This window comes from Medicago sativa, chromosome 7 (genome assembly GCF_051527215.1).
Source record: "Medicago sativa cultivar Bolivia chromosome 7, Bolivia_mono, whole genome shotgun sequence".
Classification (NCBI taxonomy): domain Eukaryota; kingdom Viridiplantae; phylum Streptophyta; class Magnoliopsida; order Fabales; family Fabaceae; genus Medicago; species Medicago sativa.
Window position 1 is genome coordinate 2,724,300 of NC_140755.1, and position 27,831 is coordinate 2,752,130.

The following is a 27,831-nucleotide window of genomic DNA, read 5'->3' on the forward strand; positions in this document are numbered from 1 at the left end:
ATAATGTGGCCGATTTGCATTGAATCTTAGCATGTGACAATTCGTTGGATAGATAAACAACATAACTACGACTTCCATGGGGTATTTTTGCATTCTCTAAAAATTCGGCCAAAATGGAGGTTAAGAAAATCTCCTCGTTAATTTAGGACATAACTCGTTTTCAACCCTTTTTTACTAGGAAGGCGATAAAGTGGTCGATTTGTATTGAATCTTAGCATGTGAAAATTCGTTGGATAGGTAAAAAACATAGCTACGACTTCCATGGGATATTTTTGCATTCTCTAAAAATTCGGCCAAAATGGAGGTTAAGAAAATCCCCTCGTTAATTTAGGACATTACTCGTTTTCGACCCTCTTTTTATAAGGAAGGCCATAAATTGGCCGGTTTGTATTGAATGTTAGCATGGGACAATTCGTTGGATAGGTAAACAACATAGCTACGACTTCCATGGGATATTTTTGCATTTTTTAAAAATTCGGCGAAAATGGAGGTTAAGAAAATCTCTGCGTTAATTTGGGACATTACTCGTTTTCGACCCTTTTTTACTAGGAAGGCCATAATGTGGCCGATTTGCATTGAATCTTAGCATGTGACAATTCGTTGGATAGATAAACAACATAACTACGACTTCCATGGGGTATTTTTGCATTCTCTAAACATTCGGCCAAAATGGAGGTTAAGAAAATCTCCTCGTTAATTTAGGACATAACTCGTTTTCAACCCTTTTTTACTAGGAAGGCGATAAATTGATCGATTTGTATTGAATCTTAGCATGTGAAAATTCCTTGGATAGGTAAACAACATAGCTACGACTTCCATGGGATATTTTTGCATTCTCTAAAAATTCGGCCAAAATGGAGGTTAAGAAAATCCCATCGTTAATTTAGGACATTACTCGTTTTCGACCATTTTTTTATAAGGAAGGCCATAAATTGGCCGGTTTGTATTGAATCTTAGCATGGGACAATTCGTTGGATAGGTAAACAACATAGCTACGACTTCCATGGGATATTTTTGCATTTTTTAAAAATTCAGCCAAAATGGAGGTTAAGAAAATCTCTGCGTTAATTTGGGACATTACTCGTTTTCGACCCTTTTTTACTAGGAAGGCCATAATGTGGCCGATTTGCATTGAATCTTAGCGTGTGACAATTCGTTGGATTGGTAAACAACATAACTACGACTTCCATGGGATATTTTTGCATTCTCTAAAAATTCGGCCAAAATGGAGGTTAAGAAAATCTCCTCGTTAATTTAGGACATTACTCGTTTTCGACCCATTTTTACTAGGAAGGCCATAAAGTGGCCGATTTGTATTGAATCTTAGCATGTGACAATTCGTTGGATAGGTAAACAACATAACTACGACTTCCATGGGATATTTTTGCATTCTCTAAAAATTCGGCCAAAATGGAGGTTAAGAAAATCTCCTCGTTAATTTAGGACATTACTCGTTTTCGACCCTTTTTTACTAGGAAGGCCATAATGTGGCCGATTTGCATTGAATCTTAGCATGTGACAATTCGTTGGATAGATAAACAACATAACTACGACTTCCATGGGGTATTTTTGCATTCTCTAAAAATTCGGCCAAAATGGAGGTTAAGAAAATCTCCTCGTTAATTTAGGACATTACTCGTTTTCGACCCTTTTTTTATAAGGAAGGCCATAAATTGGCCGGTTTGTATTGAATCTTAGCATGGGACAATTCGTTGGATAGGTAAACAACATAGCTACGACTTCCATGGGATATTTTTGCATTTTTTAAAAATTCAGCCAAAATGGAGGTTAAGAAAATCTCTGCGTTAATTTGGGACATTACTCGTTTTCGACCCTTTTTTACTAGGAAGGCCATAATGTGGCCGATTTGCATTGAATCTTAGCGTGTGACAATTCGTTGGATAGGTAAACAACATAACTACGACTTCCATGGGATATTTTTGCATTCTCTAAAAATTCGGCCAAAATGGAGGTTAAGAAAATCTCCTCGTTAATTTAGGACATTACTCGTTTTCAACCCTTTTTTACTAGGAAGGCCATAATGTGGCCGATTTGCATTGAATCTTAGCATGTGACAATTCGTTGGATAGATAAACAACATAACTACGACTTCCATGGGGTATTTTTGCATTCTCTAAAAATTCGGCCAAAATGGAGGTTAAGAAAATCTCCTCGTTAATTTAGGACATAACTCGTTTTCAACCCTTTTTTACTAGGAAGGCAATAAAGTGGTCGATTTGTATTGAATCTTAGCATGTGAAAATTCGTTGGATAGGTAAACAACATAGCTACGACTTCCATGGGATATTTTTGCATTCTCTAAAAATTCGGCCAAAATGGAGGTTAAGAAAATCCCCTCGTTAATTTAGGACATTACTCGTTTTCGACCCTTTTTTTATAAGGAAGGCCATAAATTGGCCGGTTTGTATTGAATCTTAGCATGGGACAATTCGTTGGATAGGTAAACAACATAGCTACGACTTCCATGGGATATTTTTGCATTTTTTAAAAATTCAGCCAAAATGGAGGTTAAGAAAATCTCTGCGTTAATTTGGGACATTACTCGTTTTCGACCCTTTTTTACTAGGAAGGCCATAATGTGGCCGATTTGCATTGAATCTTAGCATGTGACAATTCGTTGGATAGATAAACAACATAACTACGACTTCCATGGGGTATTTTTGCATTCTCTAAAAATTCGGCCAAAATGGAGGTTAAGAAAATCTCCTCGTTAATTTAGGACATAACTCGTTTTCAACCCTTTTTTACTAGGAAGGCGATAAAGTGGTCGATTTGTATTGAACCTTAGCATGTGAAAATTCCTTGGATAGGTAAACAACATAGCTACGACTTCCATGGGATATTTTTTCATTCTCTAAAAATTCGGCCAAAATGGAGGTTAAGAAAATCCCCACGTTAATTTAGGACATTACTCGTTTTCGACCCTTTTTTTATAAGGAAGGCCATAAATTGGCCGGTTTGTATTGAATCTTAGCATGGGACAATTCGTTGGATAGGTAAACAACATAGCTACGACTTCCATGGGATATTTTTGCATTTTTTAAAAATTCAGCCAAAATGGAGGTTAAGAAAATCTCTACGTTAATTTGGGACATTACTCGTTTTCGACCCTTTTTTACTAGGAAGGCCATAATGTGGCCGATTTGCATTGAATCTTAGCGTGTGACAATTCGTTGGATAGGTAAACAACATAACTACGACTTCCATGGGATATTTTTGCATTCTCTAAAAATTCGGCCAAAATGGAGGTTAAGAAAATCTCCTCGTTAATTTAGGACATTACTCGTTTTCAACCCTTTTTTACTAGGAAGGCCATAATGTGGCCGATTTGCATTGAATCTTAGCATGTGACAATTCGTTGGATAGATAAACAACATAACTACGACTTCCATGGGGTATTTTTGCATTCTCTAAAAATTCGGCCAAAATGGAGGTTAAGAAAATCTCCTCGTTAATTTAGGACATAACTCGTTTTCAACCCTTTTTTACTAGGAAGGCGATAAAGTGGTCGATTTGTATTGAATCTTAGCATGTGAAAATTCGTTGGATAGGTAAACAACATAGCTACGACTTCCATGGGATATTTTTGCATTCTCTAAAAATTCGGCCAAAATGGAGGTTAAGAAAATCCCCTCGTTAATTTAGGACATTACTCGTTTTCGACCCTTTTTTTATAAGGAAGGCCATAAATTGGCCGGTTTGTATTGAATCTTAGCATGGGACAATTCGTTGGATAGGTAAACAACATAGCTACGACTTCCATGGGATATTTTTGCATTTTTTAAAAATTCAGCCAAAATGGAGGTTAAGAAAATCTCTGCGTTAATTTGGGACATTACTCGTTTTCGACCCTTTTTTACTAGGAAGGCCAAAATGTGGCCGATTTGCATTGAATCTTAGCATGTGACAATTCGTTGGATAGATAAACAACATAACTACGACTTCCATGGGGTATTTTTGCATTCTCTAAAAATTCGGCCAAAATGGAGGTTAAGAAAATCTCCTCGTTAATTTAGGACATAACTCGTTTTCAACCCTTTTTTACTAGGAAGGCGATAAAGTGGTCGATTTGTATTGAATCTTAGCATGTGACAATTCGTTGGATAGATAAACAACATAACTACGACTTCCATGGGGTATTTTTGCATTCTCTAAAAATTCGGCCAAAATGGAGGTTAAGAAAATCTCCTCGTTAATTTAGGACATAACTCGTTTTCAACCCTTTTTTACTAGGAAGGCGATAAAGTGGTCGATTTGTATTGAACCTTAGCATGTGAAAATTCCTTGGATAGGTAAACAACATAGCTACGACTTCCATGGGATATTTTTTCATTCTCTAAAAATTCGGCCAAAATGGAGGTTAAGAAAATCCCCACGTTAATTTAGGACATTACTCGTTTTCGACCCTTTTTTTATAAGGAAGGCCATAAATTGGCCGGTTTGTATTGAATCTTAGCATGGGACAATTCGTTGGATAGGTAAACAACATAGCTACGACTTCCATGGGATATTTTTGCATTTTTTAAAAATTCAGCCAAAATGGAGGTTAAGAAAATCTCTACGTTAATTTGGGACATTACTCGTTTTCGACCCTTTTTTACTAGGAAGGCCATAATGTGGCCGATTTGCATTGAATCTTAGCGTGTGACAATTCGTTGGATAGGTAAACAACATAACTACGACTTCCATGGGATATTTTTGCATTCTCTAAAAATTCGGCCAAAATGGAGGTTAAGAAAATCTCCTCGTTAATTTAGGACATTACTCCTTTTCAACCCTTTTTTACTAGGAAGGCCATAATGTGGCCGATTTGCATTGAATCTTAGCATGTGACAATTCGTTGGATAGATAAACAACATAACTACGACTTCCATGGGGTATTTTTGCATTCTCTAAAAATTCGGCCAAAATGGAGGTTAAGAAAATCTCCTCGTTAATTTAGGACATAACTCGTTTTCAACCCTTTTTTACTAGGAAGGCGATAAAGTGGTCGATTTGTATTGAATCTTAGCATGTGAAAATTCGTTGGATAGGTAAACAACATAGCTACGACTTCCATGGGATATTTTTGCATTCTCTAAAAATTCGGCCAAAATGGAGGTTAAGAAAATCCCCTCGTTAATTTAGGACATTACTCGTTTTCGACCCTTTTTTTATAAGGAAGGCCATAAATTGGCCGGTTTGTATTGAATCTTAGCATGGGACAATTCGTTGGATAGGTAAACAACATAGCTACGACTTCCATGGGATATTTTTGCATTTTTTAAAAATTCAGCCAAAATGGAGGTTAAGAAAATCTCTGCGTTAATTTGGGACATTACTCGTTTTCGACCCTTTTTTACTAGGAAGGCCAAAATGTGGCCGATTTGCATTGAATCTTAGCATGTGACAATTCGTTGGATAGATAAACAACATAACTACGACTTCCATGGGGTATTTTTGCATTCTCTAAAAATTCGGCCAAAATGGAGGTTAAGAAAATCTCCTCGTTAATTTAGGACATAACTCGTTTTCAACCCTTTTTTACTAGGAAGGCGATAAAGTGGTCGATTTGTATTGAATCTTAGCATGTGAAAATTCCTTGGATAGGTAAACAACATAGCTACGACTTCCATGGGATATTTTTGCATTCTCTAAAAATTCGGCCAAAATGGAGGTTAAGAAAATCCCCTCGTTAATTTAGGACATTACTCGTTTTCGACCCTTTTTTTATAAGGAAGGCCATAAATTGGCCGGTTTGTATTGAATCTTAGCATGGGACAATTCGTTGGATAGGTAAACAACATAGCTACGACTTCCATGGGATATTTTTGCATTTTTTAAAAATTCAGCCAAAATGGAGGTTAAGAAAATCTCTACGTTAATTTGGGACATTACTCGTTTTCGACCCTTTTTTACTAGGAAGGCCATAATGTGGCCGATTTGCATTGAATCTTAGCGTGTGACAATTCGTTGGATAGGTAAACAACATAACTACGACTTCCATGGGATATTTTTGCATTCTCTAAAAATTCGGCCAAAATGGAGGTTAAGAAAATCTCCTCGTTAATTTAGGACATTACTCCTTTTCAACCCTTTTTTACTAGGAAGGCCATAATGTGGCCGATTTGCATTGAATCTTAGCATGTGACAATTCGTTGGATAGATAAACAACATAACTACGACTTCCATGGGGTATTTTTGCATTCTCTAAAAATTCGGCCAAAATGGAGGTTAAGAAAATCTCCTCGTTAATTTAGGACATAACTCGTTTTCAACCCTTTTTTACTAGGAAGGCGATAAAGTGGTCGATTTGTATTGAATCTTAGCATGTGAAAATTCCTTGGATAGGTAAACAACATAGCTACGACTTCCATGGGATATTTTTGCATTCTCTAAAAATTCGGCCAAAATGGAGGTTAAGAAAATCCCCTCGTTAATTTAGGACATTACTCGTTTTCGACCCTTTTTTTATAAGGAAGGCCATAAATTGGCCGGTTTGTATTGAATCTTAGCATGGGACAATTCGTTGGATAGGTAAACAACATAGCTACGACTTCCATGGGATATTTTTGCATTTTTTAAAAATTCAGCCAAAATGGAGGTTAAGAAAATCTCTACGTTAATTTGGGACATTACTCGTTTTCGACCCTTTTTTACTAGGAAGGCCATAATGTGGCCGATTTGCATTGAATCTTAGCGTGTGACAATTCGTTGGATAGGTAAACAACATAACTACGACTTCCATGGGATATTTTTGCATTCTCTAAAAATTCGGCCAAAATGGAGGTTAAGAAAATCTCCTCGTTAATTTAGGACATTACTCCTTTTCAACCCTTTTTTACTAGGAAGGCCATAATGTGGCCGATTTGCATTGAATCTTAGCATGTGACAATTCGTTGGATAGATAAACAACATAACTACGACTTCCATGGGGTATTTTTGCATTCTCTAAAAATTCGGCCAAAATGGAGGTTAAGAAAATCTCCTCGTTAATTTAGGACATAACTCGTTTTCAACCCTTTTTTACTAGGAAGGCGATAAAGTGGTCGATTTGTATTGAATCTTAGCATGTGAAAATTCGTTGGATAGGTAAACAACATAGCTACGACTTCCATGGGATATTTTTGCATTCTCTAAAAATTCGGCCAAAATGGAGGTTAAGAAAATCCCCTCGTTAATTTAGGACATTACTCGTTTTCGACCCTTTTTTTATAAGGAAGGCCATAAATTGGCCGGTTTGTATTGAATCTTAGCATGGGACAATTCGTTGGATAGGTAAACAACATAGCTACGACTTCCATGGGATATTTTTGCATTTTTTAAAAATTCAGCCAAAATGGAGGTTAAGAAAATCTCTGCGTTAATTTGGGACATTACTCGTTTTCGACCCTTTTTTACTAGGAAGGCCAAAATGTGGCCGATTTGCATTGAATCTTAGCATGTGACAATTCGTTGGATAGATAAACAACATAACTACGACTTCCATGGGGTATTTTTGCATTCTCTAAAAATTCGGCCAAAATGGAGGTTAAGAAAATCTCCTCGTTAATTTAGGACATAACTCGTTTTCAACCCTTTTTTACTAGGAAGGCGATAAAGTGGTCGATTTGTATTGAATCTTAGCATGTGAAAATTCCTTGGATAGGTAAACAACATAGCTACGACTTCCATGGGATATTTTTGCATTCTCTAAAAATTCGGCCAAAATGGAGGTTAAGAAAATCCCCTCGTTAATTTAGGACATTACTCGTTTTCGACCCTTTTTTTATAAGGAAGGCCATAAATTGGCCGGTTTGTATTGAATCTTAGCATGGGACAATTCGTTGGATAGGTAAACAACATAGCTACGACTTCCATGGGATATTTTTGCATTTTTTAAAAATTCAGCCAAAATGGAGGTTAAGAAAATCTCTACGTTAATTTGGGACATTACTCGTTTTCGACCCTTTTTTACTAGGAAGGCCAAAATGTGGCCGATTTGCATTGAATCTTAGCATGTGACAATTCGTTGGATAGATAAACAACATAACTACGACTTCCATGGGGTATTTTTGCATTCTCTAAAAATTCGGCCAAAATGGAGGTTAAGAAAATCTCCTCGTTAATTTAGGACATAACTCGTTTTCAACCCTTTTTTACTAGGAAGGCGATAAAGTGGTCGATTTGTATTGAATCTTAGCATGTGACAATTCGTTGGATAGATAAACAACATAACTACGACTTCCATGGGGTATTTTTGCATTCTCTAAAAATTCGGCCAAAATGGAGGTTAAGAAAATCTCCTCGTTAATTTAGGACATAACTCGTTTTCAACCCTTTTTTACTAGGAAGGCGATAAAGTGGTCGATTTGTATTGAACCTTAGCATGTGAAAATTCCTTGGATAGGTAAACAACATAGCTACGACTTCCATGGGATATTTTTTCATTCTCTAAAAATTCGGCCAAAATGGAGGTTAAGAAAATCCCCACGTTAATTTAGGACATTACTCGTTTTCGACCCTTTTTTTATAAGGAAGGCCATAAATTGGCCGGTTTGTATTGAATCTTAGCATGGGACAATTCGTTGGATAGGTAAACAACATAGCTACGACTTCCATGGGATATTTTTGCATTTTTTAAAAATTCAGCCAAAATGGAGGTTAAGAAAATCTCTACGTTAATTTGGGACATTACTCGTTTTCGACCCTTTTTTACTAGGAAGGCCATAATGTGGCCGATTTGCATTGAATCTTAGCGTGTGACAATTCGTTGGATAGGTAAACAACATAACTACGACTTCCATGGGATATTTTTGCATTCTCTAAAAATTCGGCCAAAATGGAGGTTAAGAAAATCTCCTCGTTAATTTAGGACATTACTCCTTTTCAACCCTTTTTTACTAGGAAGGCCATAATGTGGCCGATTTGCATTGAATCTTAGCATGTGACAATTCGTTGGATAGATAAACAACATAACTACGACTTCCATGGGGTATTTTTGCATTCTCTAAAAATTCGGCCAAAATGGAGGTTAAGAAAATCTCCTCGTTAATTTAGGACATAACTCGTTTTCAACCCTTTTTTACTAGGAAGGCGATAAAGTGGTCGATTTGTATTGAATCTTAGCATGTGAAAATTCGTTGGATAGGTAAACAACATAGCTACGACTTCCATGGGATATTTTTGCATTCTCTAAAAATTCGGCCAAAATGGAGGTTAAGAAAATCCCCTCGTTAATTTAGGACATTACTCGTTTTCGACCCTTTTTTTATAAGGAAGGCCATAAATTGGCCGGTTTGTATTGAATCTTAGCATGGGACAATTCGTTGGATAGGTAAACAACATAGCTACGACTTCCATGGGATATTTTTGCATTTTTTAAAAATTCAGCCAAAATGGAGGTTAAGAAAATCTCTGCGTTAATTTGGGACATTACTCGTTTTCGACCCTTTTTTACTAGGAAGGCCAAAATGTGGCCGATTTGCATTGAATCTTAGCATGTGACAATTCGTTGGATAGATAAACAACATAACTACGACTTCCATGGGGTATTTTTGCATTCTCTAAAAATTCGGCCAAAATGGAGGTTAAGAAAATCTCCTCGTTAATTTAGGACATAACTCGTTTTCAACCCTTTTTTACTAGGAAGGCGATAAAGTGGTCGATTTGTATTGAATCTTAGCATGTGAAAATTCCTTGGATAGGTAAACAACATAGCTACGACTTCCATGGGATATTTTTGCATTCTCTAAAAATTCGGCCAAAATGGAGGTTAAGAAAATCCCCTCGTTAATTTAGGACATTACTCGTTTTCGACCCTTTTTTTATAAGGAAGGCCATAAATTGGCCGGTTTGTATTGAATCTTAGCATGGGACAATTCGTTGGATAGGTAAACAACATAGCTACGACTTCCATGGGATATTTTTGCATTTTTTAAAAATTCAGCCAAAATGGAGGTTAAGAAAATCTCTGCGTTAATTTGGGACATTACTCGTTTTCGACCCTTTTTTACTAGGAAGGCCATAATGTGGCCGATTTGCATTGAATCTTAGCGTGTGACAATTCGTTGGATAGGTAAACAACATAACTACGACTTCCATGGGATATTTTTGCATTCTCTAAAAATTCGGCCAAAATGGAGGTTAAGAAAATCTCCTCGTTAATTTAGGACATTACTCGTTTTCAACCCTTTTTTACTAGGAAGGCCATAATGTGGCCGATTTGCATTGAATCTTAGCATGTGACAATTCGTTGGATAGATAAACAACATAACTACGACTTCCATGGGGTATTTTTGCATTCTCTAAAAATTCGGCCAAAATGGAGGTTAAGAAAATCTCCTCGTTAATTTAGGACATAACTCGTTTTCAACCCTTTTTTACTAGGAAGGCGATAAAGTGGTCGATTTGTATTGAATCTTAGCATGTGAAAATTCGTTGGATAGGTAAACAACATAGCTACGACTTCCATGGGATATTTTTGCATTCTCTAAAAATTCGGCCAAAATGGAGGTTAAGAAAATCCCCTCGTTAATTTAGGACATTACTCGTTTTCGACCCTTTTTTTATAAGGAAGGCCATAAATTGGCCGGTTTGTATTGAATCTTAGCATGGGACAGTTCGTTGGATAGGTAAACAACATAGCTACGACTTCCATGGGATATTTTTGCATTTTTTAAAAATTCAGCCAAAATGGAGGTTAAGAAAATCTCTGCGTTAATTTGGGACATTACTCGTTTTCGACCCTTTTTTACTAGGAAGGCCATAATGTGGCCGATTTGCATTGAATCTTAGCATGTGACAATTCGTTGGATAGATAAACAACATAACTACGACTTCCATGGGGTATTTTTGCATTCTCTAAAAATTCGGCCAAAATGGAGGTTAAGAAAATCTCCTCGTTAATTTAGGACATTACTCGTTTTCAACCCTTTTTTACTAGGAAGGCCATAATGTGGCCGATTTGCATTGAATCTTAGCATGTGACAATTCGTTGGATAGATAAACAACATAACTACGACTTCCATGGGGTATTTTTGCATTCTCTAAAAATTCGGCCAAAATGGAGGTTAAGAAAATCTCCTCGTTAATTTAGGACATAACTCGTTTTCAACCCTTTTTTACTAGGAAGGCGATAAAGTGGTCGATTTGTATTGAATCTTAGCATGTGAAAATTCGTTGGATAGGTAAACAACATAGCTACGACTTCCATGGGATATTTTTGCATTCTCTAAAAATTCGGCCAAAATGGAGGTTAAGAAAATCCCCTCGTTAATTTAGGACATTACTCGTTTTCGACCCTTTTTTTATAAGGAAGGCCATAAATTGGCCGGTTTGTATTGAATCTTAGCATGGGACAATTCGTTGGATAGGTAAACAACATAGCTACGACTTCCATGGGATATTTTTGCATTTTTTAAAAATTCAGCCAAAATGGAGGTTAAGAAAATCTCTGCGTTAATTTGGGACATTACTCGTTTTCGACCCTTTTTTACTAGGAAGGCCAAAATGTGGCCGATTTGCATTGAATCTTAGCATGTGACAATTCGTTGGATAGATAAACAACATAACTACGACTTCCATGGGGTATTTTTGCATTCTCTAAAAATTCGGCCAAAATGGAGGTTAAGAAAATCTCCTCGTTAATTTAGGACATAACTCGTTTTCAACCCTTTTTTACTAGGAAGGCGATAAAGTGGTCGATTTGTATTGAATCTTAGCATGTGAAAATTCCTTGGATAGGTAAACAACATAGCTACGACTTCCATGGGATATTTTTGCATTCTCTAAAAATTCGGCCAAAATGGAGGTTAAGAAAATCCCCTCGTTAATTTAGGACATTACTCGTTTTCGACCCTTTTTTTATAAGGAAGGCCATAAATTGGCCGGTTTGTATTGAATCTTAGCATGGGACAATTCGTTGGATAGGTAAACAACATAGCTACGACTTCCATGGGATATTTTTGCATTTTTTAAAAATTCAGCCAAAATGGAGGTTAAGAAAATCTCTGCGTTAATTTGGGACATTACTCGTTTTCGACCCTTTTTTACTAGGAAGGCCATAATGTGGCCGATTTGCATTGAATCTTAGCGTGTGACAATTCGTTGGATAGGTAAACAACATAACTACGACTTCCATGGGATATTTTTGCATTCTCTAAAAATTCGGCCAAAATGGAGGTTAAGAAAATCTCCTCGTTAATTTAGGACATTACTCGTTTTCAACCCTTTTTTACTAGGAAGGCCATAATGTGGCCGATTTGCATTGAATCTTAGCATGTGACAATTCGTTGGATAGATAAACAACATAACTACGACTTCCATGGGGTATTTTTGCATTCTCTAAAAATTCGGCCAAAATGGAGGTTAAGAAAATCTCCTCGTTAATTTAGGACATAACTCGTTTTCAACCCTTTTTTACTAGGAAGGCGATAAAGTGGTCGATTTGTATTGAATCTTAGCATGTGAAAATTCGTTGGATAGGTAAACAACATAGCTACGACTTCCATGGGATATTTTTGCATTCTCTAAAAATTCGGCCAAAATGGAGGTTAAGAAAATCCCCTCGTTAATTTAGGACATTACTCGTTTTCGACCCTTTTTTTATAAGGAAGGCCATAAATTGGCCGGTTTGTATTGAATCTTAGCATGGGACAGTTCGTTGGATAGGTAAACAACATAGCTACGACTTCCATGGGATATTTTTGCATTTTTTAAAAATTCAGCCAAAATGGAGGTTAAGAAAATCTCTGCGTTAATTTGGGACATTACTCGTTTTCGACCCTTTTTTACTAGGAAGGCCATAATGTGGCCGATTTGCATTGAATCTTAGCATGTGACAATTCGTTGGATAGATAAACAACATAACTACGACTTCCATGGGGTATTTTTGCATTCTCTAAAAATTCGGCCAAAATGGAGGTTAAGAAAATCTCCTCGTTAATTTAGGACATAACTCGTTTTCAACCCTTTTTTACTAGGAAGGCGATAAAGTGGTCGATTTGTATTGAATCTTAGCATGTGAAAATTCCTTGGATAGGTAAACAACATAGCTACGACTTCCATGGGATATTTTTGCATTCTCTAAAAATTCGGCCAAAATGGAGGTTAAGAAAATCCCCTCGTTAATTTAGGACATTACTCGTTTTCGACCCTTTTTTTATAAGGAAGGCCATAAATTGGCCGGTTTGTATTGAATCTTAGCATGGGACAATTCGTTGGATAGGTAAACAACATAGCTACGACTTCCATGGGATATTTTTGCATTTTTTAAAAATTCAGCCAAAATGGAGGTTAAGAAAATCTCTGCGTTAATTTGGGACATTACTCGTTTTCGACCCTTTTTTACTAGGAAGGCCATAATGTGGCCGATTTGCATTGAATCTTAGCATGTGACAATTCGTTGGATAGATAAACAACATAACTACGACTTCCATGGGGTATTTTTGCATTCTCTAAAAATTCGGCCAAAATGGAGGTTAAGAAAATCTCCTCGTTAATTTAGGACATAACTCGTTTTCAACCCTTTTTTACTAGGAAGGCGATAAAGTGGTCGATTTGTATTGAATCTTAGCATGTGAAAATTCGTTGGATAGGTAAACAACATAGCTACGACTTCCATGGGATATTTTTGCATTCTCTAAAAATTCGGCCAAAATGGAGGTTAAGAAAATCCCCTCGTTAATTTAGGACATTACTCGTTTTCGACCCTTTTTTTATAAGGAAGGCCATAAATTGGCCGGTTTGTATTGAATCCTAGCATGGGACAGTTCGTTGGATAGGTAAACAACATAGCTACGACTTCCATGGGATATTTTTGCATTTTTTAAAAATTCAGCCAAAATGGAGGTTAAGAAAATCTCTACGTTAATTTGGGACATTACTCGTTTTCGACCCTTTTTTACTAGGAAGGCCATAATGTGGCCGATTTGCATTGAATCTTAGCATGTGACAATTCGTTGGATAGATAAACAACATAACTACGACTTCCATGGGGTATTTTTGCATTCTCTAAAAATTCGGCCAAAATGGAGGTTAAGAAAATCTCCTCGTTAATTTAGGACATAACTCGTTTTCAACCCTTTTTTACTAGGAAGGCGATAAAGTGGTCGATTTGTATTGAATCTTAGCATGTGAAAATTCCTTGGATAGGTAAACAACATAGCTACGACTTCCATGGGATATTTTTGCATTCTCTAAAAATTCGGCCAAAATGGAGGTTAAGAAAATCCCCTCGTTAATTTAGGACATTACTCGTTTTCGACCCTTTTTTTATAAGGAAGGCCATAAATTGGCCGGTTTGTATTGAATCTTAGCATGGGACAATTCGTTGGATAGGTAAACAACATAGCTACGACTTCCATGGGATATTTTTGCATTTTTTAAAAATTCAGCCAAAATGGAGGTTAAGAAAATCTCTGCGTTAATTTGGGACATTACTCGTTTTCGACCCTTTTTTACTAGGAAGGCCATAATGTGGCCGATTTGCATTGAATCTTAGCATGTGACAATTCGTTGGATAGATAAACAACATAACTACGACTTCCATGGGGTATTTTTGCATTCTCTAAAAATTCGGCCAAAATGGAGGTTAAGAAAATCTCCTCGTTAATTTAGGACATAACTCGTTTTCAACCCTTTTTTACTAGGAAGGCGATAAAGTGGTCGATTTGTATTGAATCTTAGCATGTGAAAATTCCTTGGATAGGTAAACAACATAGCTACGACTTCCATGGGATATTTTTGCATTCTCTAAAAATTCGGCCAAAATGGAGGGTAAGAAAATCCCCTCGTTAATTTAGGACATTACTCGTTTTCGACCCTTTTTTTATAAGGAAGGCCATAAATTGGCCGGTTTGTATTGAATCTTAGCATGGGACAATTCGTTGGATAGGTAAACAACATAGCTACGACTTCCATGGGATATTTTTGCATTTTTTAAAAATTCAGCCAAAATGGAGGTTAAGAAAATCTCTGCGTTAATTTGGGACATTACTCGTTTTCGACCCTTTTTTACTAGGAAGGCCATAATGTGGCCGATTTGCATTGAATCTTAGCGTGTGACAATTCGTTGGATAGGTAAACAACATATCTACGACTTCCATGGGATATTTTTGCATTCTCTAAAAATTCGGCCAAAATGGAGGTTAAGAAAATCTCCTCGTTAATTTAGGACATTACTCGTTTTCAACCCTTTTTTACTAGGAAGGCCATAATGTGGCCGATTTGCATTGAATCTTAGCATGTAACAATTCGTTGGATAGATAAACAACATAACTACGACTTCCATGGGGTATTTTTGCATTCACTAAAAATTCGGCCAAAATGGAGGTTAAGAAAATCTCCTCGTTAATTTAGGACATAACTCGTTTTCAACCCTTTTTTACTAGGAAGGCGATAAAGTGGTCGATTTGTATTGAATCTTAGCATGTGAAAATTCGTTGGATAGGTAAACAACATAGCTACGACTTCCATGGGATATTTTTGCATTCTCTAAAAATTCGGCCAAAATGGAGGTTGAGAAAATCCCCTCGTTAATTTAGGACATTACTCGTTTTCGACCCTTTTTTTATAAGGAAGGCCATAAATTGGCCGGTTTGTATTGAATCTTAGCATCGGACAATTCGTTGGATAGGTAAACAACATAGCTACGACTTCCATGGGATATTTTTGCATTTTTTAAAAATTCAGCCAAAATGGAGGTTAAGAAAATCTCTGCGTTAATTTGGGACATTACTCGTTTTCGACCCTTTTTTACTAGGAAGGCCATAATGTGGCCGATTTGCATTGAATCTTAGCATGTGACAATTCGTTGGATAGATAAACAACATAACTACGACTTCCATGGGGTATTTTTGCATTCTCTAAAAATTCGGCCAAAATGGAGGTTAAGAAAATCTCCTCGTTAATTTAGGACATAACTCGTTTTCAACCCTTTTTTACTAGGAAGGCGATAAAGTGGTCGATTTGTATTGAATCTTAGCATGTGAAAATTCCTTGGATAGGAAAACAACATAGCTACGACTTCCATGGGATATTTTTGCATTCTCTAAAAATTCGGCCAAAATGGAGGTTAAGAAAATCCCCTCGTTAATTTAGGACATTACTCGTTTTCGACCCTTTTTTTATAAGGAAGGCCATAAATTGGCCGGTTTGTATTGAATCTTAGCATGGGACAATTCGTTGGATAGGTAAACAACATAGCTACGACTTCCATGGGATATTTTTGCATTTTTTAAAAATTCAGCCAAAATGGAGGTTAAGAAAATCTCTGCGTTAATTTGGGACATTACTCGTTTTCGACCCTTTTTTACTAGGAAGGCCATAATGTGGCCGATTTGCATTGAATCTTAGCATGTGACAATTCGTTGGATAGATAAACAACATAACTACGACTTCCATGGGGTATTTTTGCATTCTCTAAAAATTCGGCCAAAATGGAGGTTAAGAAAATCTCCTCGTTAATTTAGGACATAACTCGTTTTCAACCCTTTTTTACTAGGAAGGCGATAAAGTGGTCGATTTGTATTGAATCTTAGCATGTGAAAATTCGTTGGATAGGTAAACAACATAGCTACGACTTCCATGGGATATTTTTGCATTCTCTAAAAATTCGGCCAAAATGGAGGTTAAGAAAATCCCCTCGTTAATTTAGGACATTACTCGTTTTCGACCCTTTTTTTATAAGGAAGGCCATAAATTGGCCGGTTTGTATTGAATCTTAGCATGGGACAATTCGTTGGATAGGTAAACAACATAGCTACGACTTCCATGGGATATTTTTGCATTTTTTAAAAATTCAGCCAAAATGGAGGTTAAGAAAATCTCTGCGTTAATTTGGGACATTACTCGTTTTCGACCCTTTTTTACTAGGAAGGCCATAATGTGGCCGATTTGCATTGAATCTTAGCATGTGACAATTCGTTGGATAGATAAACAACATAACTACGACTTCCATGGGGTATTTTTGCATTCTCTAAAAATTCGGCCAAAATGGAGGTTAAGAAAATCTCCTCGTTAATTTAGGACATAACTCGTTTTCAACCCTTTTTTACTAGGAAGGCGATAAAGTGGTCGATTTGTATTGAATCTTAGCATGTGAAAATTCCTTGGATAGGTAAACAACATAGCTACGACTTCCATGGGATATTTTTGCATTCTCTAAAAATTCGGCCAAAATGGAGGTTAAGAAAATCCCCTCGTTAATTTAGGACATTACTCGTTTTCGACCCTTTTTTTATAAGGAAGGCCATAAATTGGCCGGTTTGTATTGAATCTTAGCATGGGACAATTCGTTGGATAGGTAAACAACATAGCTACGACTTCCATGGGATATTTTTGCATTTTTTAAAAATTCAGCCAAAATGGAGGTTAAGAAAATCTCTGCGTTAATTTGGGACATTACTCGTTTTCGACCCTTTTTTACTAGGAAGGCCATAATGTGGCCGATTTGCATTGAATCTTAGCATGTGACAATTCGTTGGATAGATAAACAACATAACTACGACTTCCATGGGGTATTTTTGCATTCTCTAAAAATTCGGCCAAAATGGAGGTTAAGAAAATCTCCTCGTTAATTTAGGACATAACTCGTTTTCAACCCTTTTTTACTAGGAAGGCGATAAAGTGGTCGATTTGTATTGAATCTTAGCATGTGAAAATTCGTTGGATAGGTAAACAACATAGCTACGACTTCCCTGGGATATTTTTGCATTCTCTAAAAATTCGGCCAAAATGGAGGTTAAGAAAATCCCCTCGTTAATTTAGGACATTACTCGTTTTCGACCCTTTTTTTATAAGGAAGGCCATAAATTGGCCGGTTTGTATTGAATCTTAGCATGGGACAATTCGTTGGATAGGTAAACAACATAGCTACGACTTCCATGGGATATTTTTGCATTTTTTAAAAATTCAGCCAAAATGGAGGTTAAGAAAATCTCTGCGTTAATTTGGGACATTACTCGTTTTCGACCCTTTTTTACTAGGAAGGCCATAATGTGGCCGATTTGCATTGAATCTTAGCATGTGACAATTCGTTGGATAGATAAACAACATAACTACGACTTCCATGGGGTATTTTTGCATTCTCTAAAAATTCGGCCAAAATGGAGGTTAAGAAAATCTCCTCGTTAATTTAGGACATAACTCGTTTTCAACCCTTTTTTACTAGGAAGGCGATAAAGTGGTCGATTTGTATTGAATCTTAGCATGTGAAAATTCCTTGGATAGGTAAACAACATAGCTACGACTTCCATGGGATATTTTTGCATTCTCTAAAAATTCGGCCAAAATGGAGGTTAAGAAAATCCCCTCGTTAATTTAGGACATTACTCGTTTTCGACCCTTTTTTTATAAGGAAGGCCATAAATTGGCCGGTTTGTATTGAATCTTAGCATGGGACAATTCGTTGGATAGGTAAACAACATAGCTACGACTTCCATGGGATATTTTTGCATTTTTTAAAAATTCAGCCAAAATGGAGGTTAAGAAAATCTCTGCGTTAATTTGGGACATTACTCGTTTTCGACCCTTTTTTACTAGGAAGGCCATAATGTGGCCGATTTGCATTGAATCTTAGCATGTGACAATTCGTTGGATAGATAAACAACATAACTACGACTTCCATGGGGTATTTTTGCATTCTCTAAAAATTCGGCCAAAATGGAGGTTAAGAAAATCTCCTCGTTAATTTAGGACATAACTCGTTTTCAACCCTTTTTTACTAGGAAGGCGATAAAGTGGTCGATTTGTATTGAATCTTAGCATGTGAAAATTCCTTGGATAGGTAAACAACATAGCTACGACTTCCATGGGATATTTTTGCATTCTCTAAAAATTCGGCCAAAATGGAGGTTAAGAAAATCCCCTCATTAATTTAGGACATTACTCGTTTTCGACCCTTTTTTTATAAGGAAGGCCATAAATTGGCCGGTTTGTATTGAATCTTAGCATGGGACAATTCGTTGGATAGGTAAACAACATAGCTACGACTTCCATGGGATATTTTTGCATTTTTTAAAAATTCAGCCAAAATGGAGGTTAAGAAAATCTCTGCGTTAATTTGGGACATTACTCGTTTTCGACCCTTTTTTACTAGGAAGGCCATAATGTGGCCGATTTGCATTGAATCTTAGCATGTGACAATTCGTTGGATAGATAAACAACATAACTACGACTTCCATGGGGTATTTTTGCATTCTCTAAAAATTCGGCCAAAATGGAGGTTAAGAAAATCTCCTCGTTAATTTAGGACATAACTCGTTTTCAACCCTTTTTTACTAGGAAGGCGATAAAGTGGTCGATTTGTATTGAATCTTAGCATGTGAAAATTCGTTGGATAGGTAAAAAACATAGCTACGACTTCCATGGGATATTTTTGCATTCTCTAAAAATTCGGCCAAAATGGAGGTTAAGAAAATCCCCTCGTTAATTTAGGACATTACTCGTTTTCGACCCTTTTTTTATAAGGAAGGCCATAAATTGGCCGGTTTGTATTGAATCTTAGCATGGGACAATTCGTTGGATAGGTAAACAACATAGCTACGACTTCCATGGGATATTTTTGCATTTTTTAAAAATTCAGCCAAAATGGAGGTTAAGAAAATCTCTGCGTTAATTTGGGACATTACTCGTTTTCGACCCTTTTTTACTAGGAAGGCCATAATGTGGCCGATTTGCATTGAATCTTAGCATGTGACAATTCGTTGGATAGATAAACAACATAACTACGACTTCCATGGGGTATTTTTGCATTCTCTAAAAATTCGGCCAAAATGGAGGTTAAGAAAATCTCCTCGTTAATTTAGGACATAACTCGTTTTCAACCCTTTTTTACTAGGAAGGCGATAAAGTGGTCGATTTGTATTGAATCTTAGCATGTGAAAATTCCTTGGATAGGTAAACAACATAGCTACGACTTCCATGGGATATTTTTGCATTCTCTAAAAATTCGGCCAAAATGGAGGTTAAGAAAATCCCCTCGTTAATTTAGGACATTACTCGTTTTCGACCCTTTTTTTATAAGGAAGGCCATAAATTGGCCGGTTTGTATTGAATCTTAGCATGGGACAATTCGTTGGATAGGTAAACAACATAGCTACGACTTCCATGGGATATTTTTGCATTTTTTAAAAATTCAGCCAAAATGGAGGTTAAGAAAATCTCTGCGTTAATTTGGGACATTACTCGTTTTCGACCCTTTTTTACTAGGAAGGCCATAATGTGGCCGATTTGCATTGAATCTTAGCATGTGACAATTCGTTGGATAGATAAACAACATAACTACGACTTCCATGGGGTATTTTTGCATTCTCTAAAAATTCGGCCAAAATGGAGGTTAAGAAAATCTCCTCGTTAATTTAGGACATAACTCGTTTTCAACCCTTTTTTACTAGGAAGGCGATAAAGTGGTCGATTTGTATTGAATCTTAGCATGTGAAAATTCGTTGGATAGGTAAACAACATAGCTACGACTTCCATGGGATATTTTTGCATTCTCTAAAAATTCGGCCAAAATGGAGGTTAAGAAAATCCCCTCGTTAATTTAGGACATTACTCGTTTTCGACCCTTTTTTTATAAGGAAGGCCATAAATTGGCCGGTTTGTATTGAATCTTAGCATGGGACAATTCGTTGGATAGGTAAACAACATAGCTACGACTTCCATGGGATATTTTTGCATTTTTTAAAAATTCAGCCAAAATGGAGGTTAAGAAAATCTCTGCGTTAATTTGGGACATTACTCGTTTTCGACCCTTTTTTACTAGGAAGGCCATAATGTGGCCGATTTGCATTGAATCTTAGCATGTGACAATTCGTTGGATAGATAAACAACATAACTACGACTTCCATGGGGTATTTTTGCATTCTCTAAAAATTCGGCCAAAATGGAGGTTAAGAAAATCTCCTCGTTAATTTAGGACATAACTCGTTTTCAACCCTTTTTTACTAGGAAGGCGATAAAGTGGTCGATTTGTATTGAATCTTAGCATGTGAAAATTCCTTGGATAGGTAAACAACATAGCTACGACTTCCATGGGATATTTTTGCATTCTCTAAAAATTCGGCCAAAATGGAGGTTAAGAAAATCCCCTCGTTAATTTAGGACATTACTCGTTTTCGACCCTTTTTTTATAAGGAAGGCCATAAATTGGCCGGTTTGTATTGAATCTTAGCATGGGACAATTCGTTGGATAGGTAAACAACATAGCTACGACTTCCATGGGATATTTTTGCATTTTTTAAAAATTCAGCCAAAATGGAGGTTAAGAAAATCTCTGCGTTAATTTGGGACATTACTCGTTTTCGACCCTTTTTTACTAGGAAGGCCATAATGTGGCCGATTTGCATTGAATCTTAGCATGTGACAATTCGTTGGATAGATAAACAACATAACTACGACTTCCATGGGGTATTTTTGCATTCTCTAAAAATTCGGCCAAAATGGAGGTTAAGAAAATCTCCTCGTTAATTTAGGACATAACTCGTTTTCAACCCTTTTTTACTAGGAAGGCGATAAAGTGGTCGATTTGTATTGAATCTTAGCATGTGAAAATTCGTTGGATAGGTAAACAACATAGCTACGACTTCCATGGGATATTTTTGCATTCTCTAAAAATTCGGCCAAAATGGAGGTTAAGAAAATCCCCTCGTTAATTTAGGACATTACTCGTTTTCGACCCTTTTTTTATAAGGAAGGCCATAAATTGGCCGGTTTGTATTGAATCTTAGCATGGGACAATTCGTTGGATAGGTAAACAACATAGCTACGACTTCCATGGGATATTTTTGCATTTTTTAAAAATTCAGCCAAAATGGAGGTTAAGAAAATCTCTGCGTTAATTTGGGACATTACTCGTTTTCGACCCTTTTTTACTAGGAAGGCCATAATGTGGCCGATTTGCATTGAATCTTAGCATGTGACAATTCGTTGGATAGATAAACAACATAACTACGACTTCCATGGGGTATTTTTGCATTCTCTAAAAATTCGGCCAAAATGGAGGTTAAGAAAATCTCCTCGTTAATTTAGGACATAACTCGTTTTCAACCCTTTTTTACTAGGAAGGCGATAAAGTGGTCGATTTGTATTGAATCTTAGCATGTGAAAATTCCTTGGATAGGTAAACAACATAGCTAGGACTTCCATGGGATATTTTTGCATTCTCTAAAAATTCGGCCAAAATGGAGGTTAAGAAAATCCCCTCGTTAATTTAGGACATTACTCGTTTTCGACCCTTTTTTTATAAGGAAGGCCATAAATTGGCCGGTTTGTATTGAATCTTAGCATGGGACAATTCGTTGGATAGGTAAACAACATAGCTACGACTTCCATGGGATATTTTTGCATTTTTTAAAAATTCAGCCAAAATGGAGGTTAAGAAAATCTCTGCGTTAATTTGGGACATTACTCGTTTTCGACCCTTTTTTACTAGGAAGGCCATAATGTGGCCGATTTGCATTGAATCTTAGCATGTGACAATTCGTTGGATAGATAAACAACATAACTACGACTTCCATGGGGTATTTTTGCATTCTCTAAAAATTCGGCCAAAATGGAGGTTAAGAAAATCTCCTCGTTAATTTAGGACATAACTCGTTTTCAACCCTTTTTTACTAGGAAGGCGATAAAGTGGTCGATTTGTATTGAATCTTAGCATGTGAAAATTCCTTGGATAGGTAAACAACATAGCTACGACTTCCATGGGATATTTTTGCATTCTCTAAAAATTCGGCCAAAATGGAGGGTAAGAAATTCCCCTCGTTAATTTAGGACATTACTCGTTTTCGACCCTTTTTTTATAAGGAAGGCCATAAATTGGCCGGTTTGTATTGAATCTTAGCATGGGACAATTCGTTGGATAGGTAAACAACATAGCTACGACTTCCATGGGATATTTTTGCATTTTTTAAAAATTCAGCCAAAATGGAGGTTAAGAAAATCTCTGCGTTAATTTGGGACATTACTCGTTTTCGACCCTTTTTTACTAGGAAGGCCATAATGTGGCCGATTTGCATTGAATCTTAGCGTGTGACAATTCGTTGGATAGGTAAACAACATAACTACGACTTCCATGGGATATTTTTGCATTCTCTAAAAATTCGGCCAAAATGGAGGTTAAGAAAATCTCCTCGTTAATTTAGGACATTACTCGTTTTCAACCCTTTTTTACTAGGAAGGCCATAATGTGGCCGATTTGCATTGAATCTTAGCATGTGACAATTCGTTGGATAGATAAACAACATAACTACGACTTCCATGGGGTATTTTTGCATTCTCTAAAAATTCGGCCAAAATGGAGGTTAAGAAAATCTCCTCGTTAATTTAGGACATTACTCGTTTTCGACCCTTTTTTTATAAGGAAGGCCATAAATTGGCCGGTTTGTATTGAATCTTAGCATGGGACAATTCGTTGGATAGGTAAACAACATAGCTACGACTTCCATGGGATATTTTTGCATTTTTTAAAAATTCAGCCAAAATGGAGGTTAAGAAAATCTCTGCGTTAATTTGGGACATTACTCGTTTTCGACCCTTTTTTACTAGGAAGGCCATAATGTGGCCGATTTGCATTGAATCTTAGCATGTGACAATTTGTTGGATAGATAAACAACATAACTACGACTTCCATGGGGTATTTTTGCATTCTCTAAAAATTCGGCCAAAATGGAGGTTAAGAAAATCTCCTCGTTAATTTAGGACATAACTCGTTTTCAACCCTTTTTTACTAGGAAGGCGATAAAGTGGTCGATTTGTATTGAATCTTAGCATGTGAAAATTCCTTGGATAGGTAAACAACATAGCTAGGACTTCCATGGGATATTTTTGCATTCTCTAAAAATTCGGCCAAAATGGAGGTTAAGAAAATCCCCTCGTTAATTTAGGACATTACTCGTTTTCGACCCTTTTTTTATAAGGAAGGCCATAAATTGGCCGGTTTGTATTGAATCTTAGCATGGGACAATTCGTTGGATAGGTAAACAACATAGCTACGACTTCCATGGGATATTTTTGCATTTTTTAAAAATTCAGCCAAAATGGAGGTTAAGAAAATCTCTGCGTTAATTTGGGACATTACTCGTTTTCGACCCTTTTTTACTAGGAAGGCCATAATGTGGCCGATTTGCATTGAATCTTAGCATGTGACAATTCGTTGGATAGATAAACAACATAACTACGACTTCCATGGGGTATTTTTGCATTCTCTAAAAATTCGGCCAAAATGGAGGTTAAGAAAATCTCCTCGTTAATTTAGGACATAACTCGTTTTCAACCCTTTTTTACTAGGAAGGCGATAAAGTGGTCGATTTGTATTGAATCTTAGCATGTGAAAATTCCTTGGATAGGTAAACAACATAGCTACGACTTCCATGGGATATTTTTGCATTCTCTAAAAATTCGGCCAAAATGGAGGGTAAGAAATTCCCCTCGTTAATTTAGGACATTACTCGTTTTCGACCCTTTTTTTATAAGGAAGGCCATAAATTGGCCGGTTTGTATTGAATCTTAGCATGGGACAATTCGTTGGATAGGTAAACAACATAGCTACGACTTCCATGGGATATTTTTGCATTTTTTAAAAATTCAGCCAAAATGGAGGTTAAGAAAATCTCTGCGTTAATTTGGGACATTACTCGTTTTCGACCCTTTTTTACTAGGAAGGCCATAATGTGGCCGATTTGCATTGAATCTTAGCGTGTGACAATTCGTTGGATAGGTAAACAACATAACTACGACTTCCATGGGATATTTTTGCATTCTCTAAAAATTCGGCCAAAATGGAGGTTAAGAAAATCTCCTCGTTAATTTAGGACATTACTCGTTTTCAACCCTTTTTTACTAGGAAGGCCATAATGTGGCCGATTTGCATTGAATCTTAGCATGTGACAATTCGTTGGATAGATAAACAACATAACTACGACTTCCATGGGGTATTTTTGCATTCTCTAAAAATTCGGCCAAAATGGAGGTTAAGAAAATCTCCTCGTTAATTTAGGACATAACTCGTTTTCAACCCTTTTTTACTAGGAAGGCGATAAAGTGGTCGATTTGTATTGAATCTTAGCATGTGAAAATTCGTTGGATAGGTAAACAACATAGCTACGACTTCCATGGGATATTTTTGCATTCTCTAAAAATTCGGCCAAAATGGAGGTTAAGAAAATCCCCTCGTTAATTTAGGACATTACTCGTTTTTGACCCTTTTTTTATAAGGAAGGCCATAAATTGGCCGGTTTGTATTGAATCTTAGCATGGGACAATTCGTTGGATAGGTAAACAACATAGCTACGACTTCCATGGGATATTTTTGCATTTTTTAAAAATTCAGCCAAAATGGAGGTTAAGAAAATCTCTGCGTTAATTTGGGACATTACTCGTTTTCGACCCTTTTTTACTAGGAAGGCCATAATGTGGCCGATTTGCATTGAATCTTAGCTTGTGACAATTCGTTGGATAGATAAACAACATAACTACGACTTCCATGGGGTATTTTTGCATCTCTAAAAATTCGGCCAAAATGGAGGTTAAGAAAATCTCCTCGTTAATTTAGGACATAACTCGTTTTCAACCCTTTTTTACTAGGAAGGCGATAAAGTGGTCGATTTGTATTGAATCTTAGCATGTGAAAATTCCTTGGATAGGTAAACAACATAGCTACGACTTCCATGGGATATTTTTGCATTCTCTAAAAATTCGGCCAAAATGGAGGTTAAGAAAATCCCCTCGTTAATTTAGGACATTACTCGTTTTCGACCCTTTTTTTATAAGGAAGGCCATAAATTGGCCGGTTTGTATTGAATCTTAGCATGGGACAATTCGTTGGATAGGTAAACAACATAGCTACGACTTCCATGGGATATTTTTGCATTTTTTAAAAATTCAGCCAAAATGGAGGTTAAGAAAATCTCTGCGTTAATTTGGGACATTACTCGTTTTCGACCCTTTTTTACTAGGAAGGCCATAATGTGGCCGATTTGCATTGAATCTTAGCATGTGACAATTCGTTGGATAGATAAACAACATAACTACGACTTCCATGGGGTATTTTTGCATTCTCTAAAAATTCGGCCAAAATGGAGGTTAAGAAAATCTCCTCGTTAATTTAGGACATAACTCGTTTTCAACCCTTTTTTACTAGGAAGGCGATAAAGTGGTCGATTTGTATTGAATCTTAGCATGTGAAAATTCCTTGGATAGGTAAACAACATAGCTACGACTTCCATGGGATATTTTTGCATTCTCTAAAAATTCGGCCAAAATGGAGGTTAAGAAAATCCCCTCGTTAATTTAGGACATTACTCGTTTTCGACCCTTTTTTTATAAGGAAGGCCATAAATTGGCCGGTTTGTATTGAATCTTAGCATGGGACAATTCGTTGGATAGGTAAACAACATAGCTACGACTTCCATGGGATATTTTTGCATTTTTTAAAAATTCAGCCAAAATGGAGGTTAAGAAAATCTCTGCGTTAATTTGGGACATTACTCGTTTTCGACCCTTTTTTACTAGGAAGGCCATAATGTGGCCGATTTGCATTGAATCTTAGCGTGTGACAATTCGTTGGATAGGTAAACAACATAACTACGACTTCCATGGGATATTTTTGCATTCTCTAAAAATTCGGCCAAAATGGAGGTTAAGAAAATCTCCTCGTTAATTTAGGACATTACTCGTTTTCAACCCTTTTTTACTAGGAAGGCCATAATGTGGCCGATTTGCATTGAATCTTAGCATGTGACAATTCGTTGGATAGATAAACAACATAACTACGACTTCCATGGGGTATTTTTGCATTCTCTAAAAATTCGGCCAAAATGGAGGTTAAGAAAATCTCCTCGTTAATTTAGGACATAACTCGTTTTCAACCCTTTTTTACTAGGAAGGCGATAAAGTGGTCGATTTGTATTGAATCTTAGCATGTGAAAATTCGTTGGATAGGTAAACAACATAGCTACGACTTCCATGGGATATTTTTGCATTCTCTAAAAATTCGGCCAAAATGGAGGTTAAGAAAATCCCCTCGTTAATTTAGGACATTACTCGTTTTCGACCCTTTTTTTATAAGGAAGGCCATAAATTGGCCGGTTTGTATTGAATCTTAGCATGGGACAATTCGTTGGATAGGTAAACAACATAGCTACGACTTCCATGGGATATTTTTGCATTTTTTAAAAATTCAGCCAAAATGGAGGTTAAGAAAATCTCTGCGTTAATTTGGGACATTACTCGTTTTCGACCCTTTTTTACTAGGAAGGCCATAATGTGGCCGATTTGCATTGAATCTTAGCGTGTGACAATTCGTTGGATAGGTAAACAACATAACTACGACTTCCATGGGATATTTTTGCATTCTCTAAAAATTCGGCCAAAATGGAGGTTAAGAAAATCTCCTCGTTAATTTAGGACATTACTCGTTTTCAACCCTTTTTTACTAGGAAGGCCATAATGTGGCCGATTTGCATTGAATCTTAGCATGTGACAATTCGTTGGATAGATAAACAACATAACTACGACTTCCATGGGGTATTTTTGCATTCTCTAAAAATTCGGCCAAAATGGAGGTTAAGAAAATCTCCTCGTTAATTTAGGACATAACTCGTTTTCAACCCTTTTTTACTAGGAAGGCGATAAAGTGGTCGATTTGTATTGAATCTTAGCATGTGAAAATTCGTTGGATAGGTAAACAACATAGCTACGACTTCCATGGGATATTTTTGCATTCTCTAAAAATTCGGCCAAAATGGAGGTTAAGAAAATCCCCTCGTTAATTTAGGACATTACTCGTTTTCGACCCTTTTTTTATAAGGAAGGCCATAAATTGGCCGGTTTGTATTGAATCTTAGTATGGGA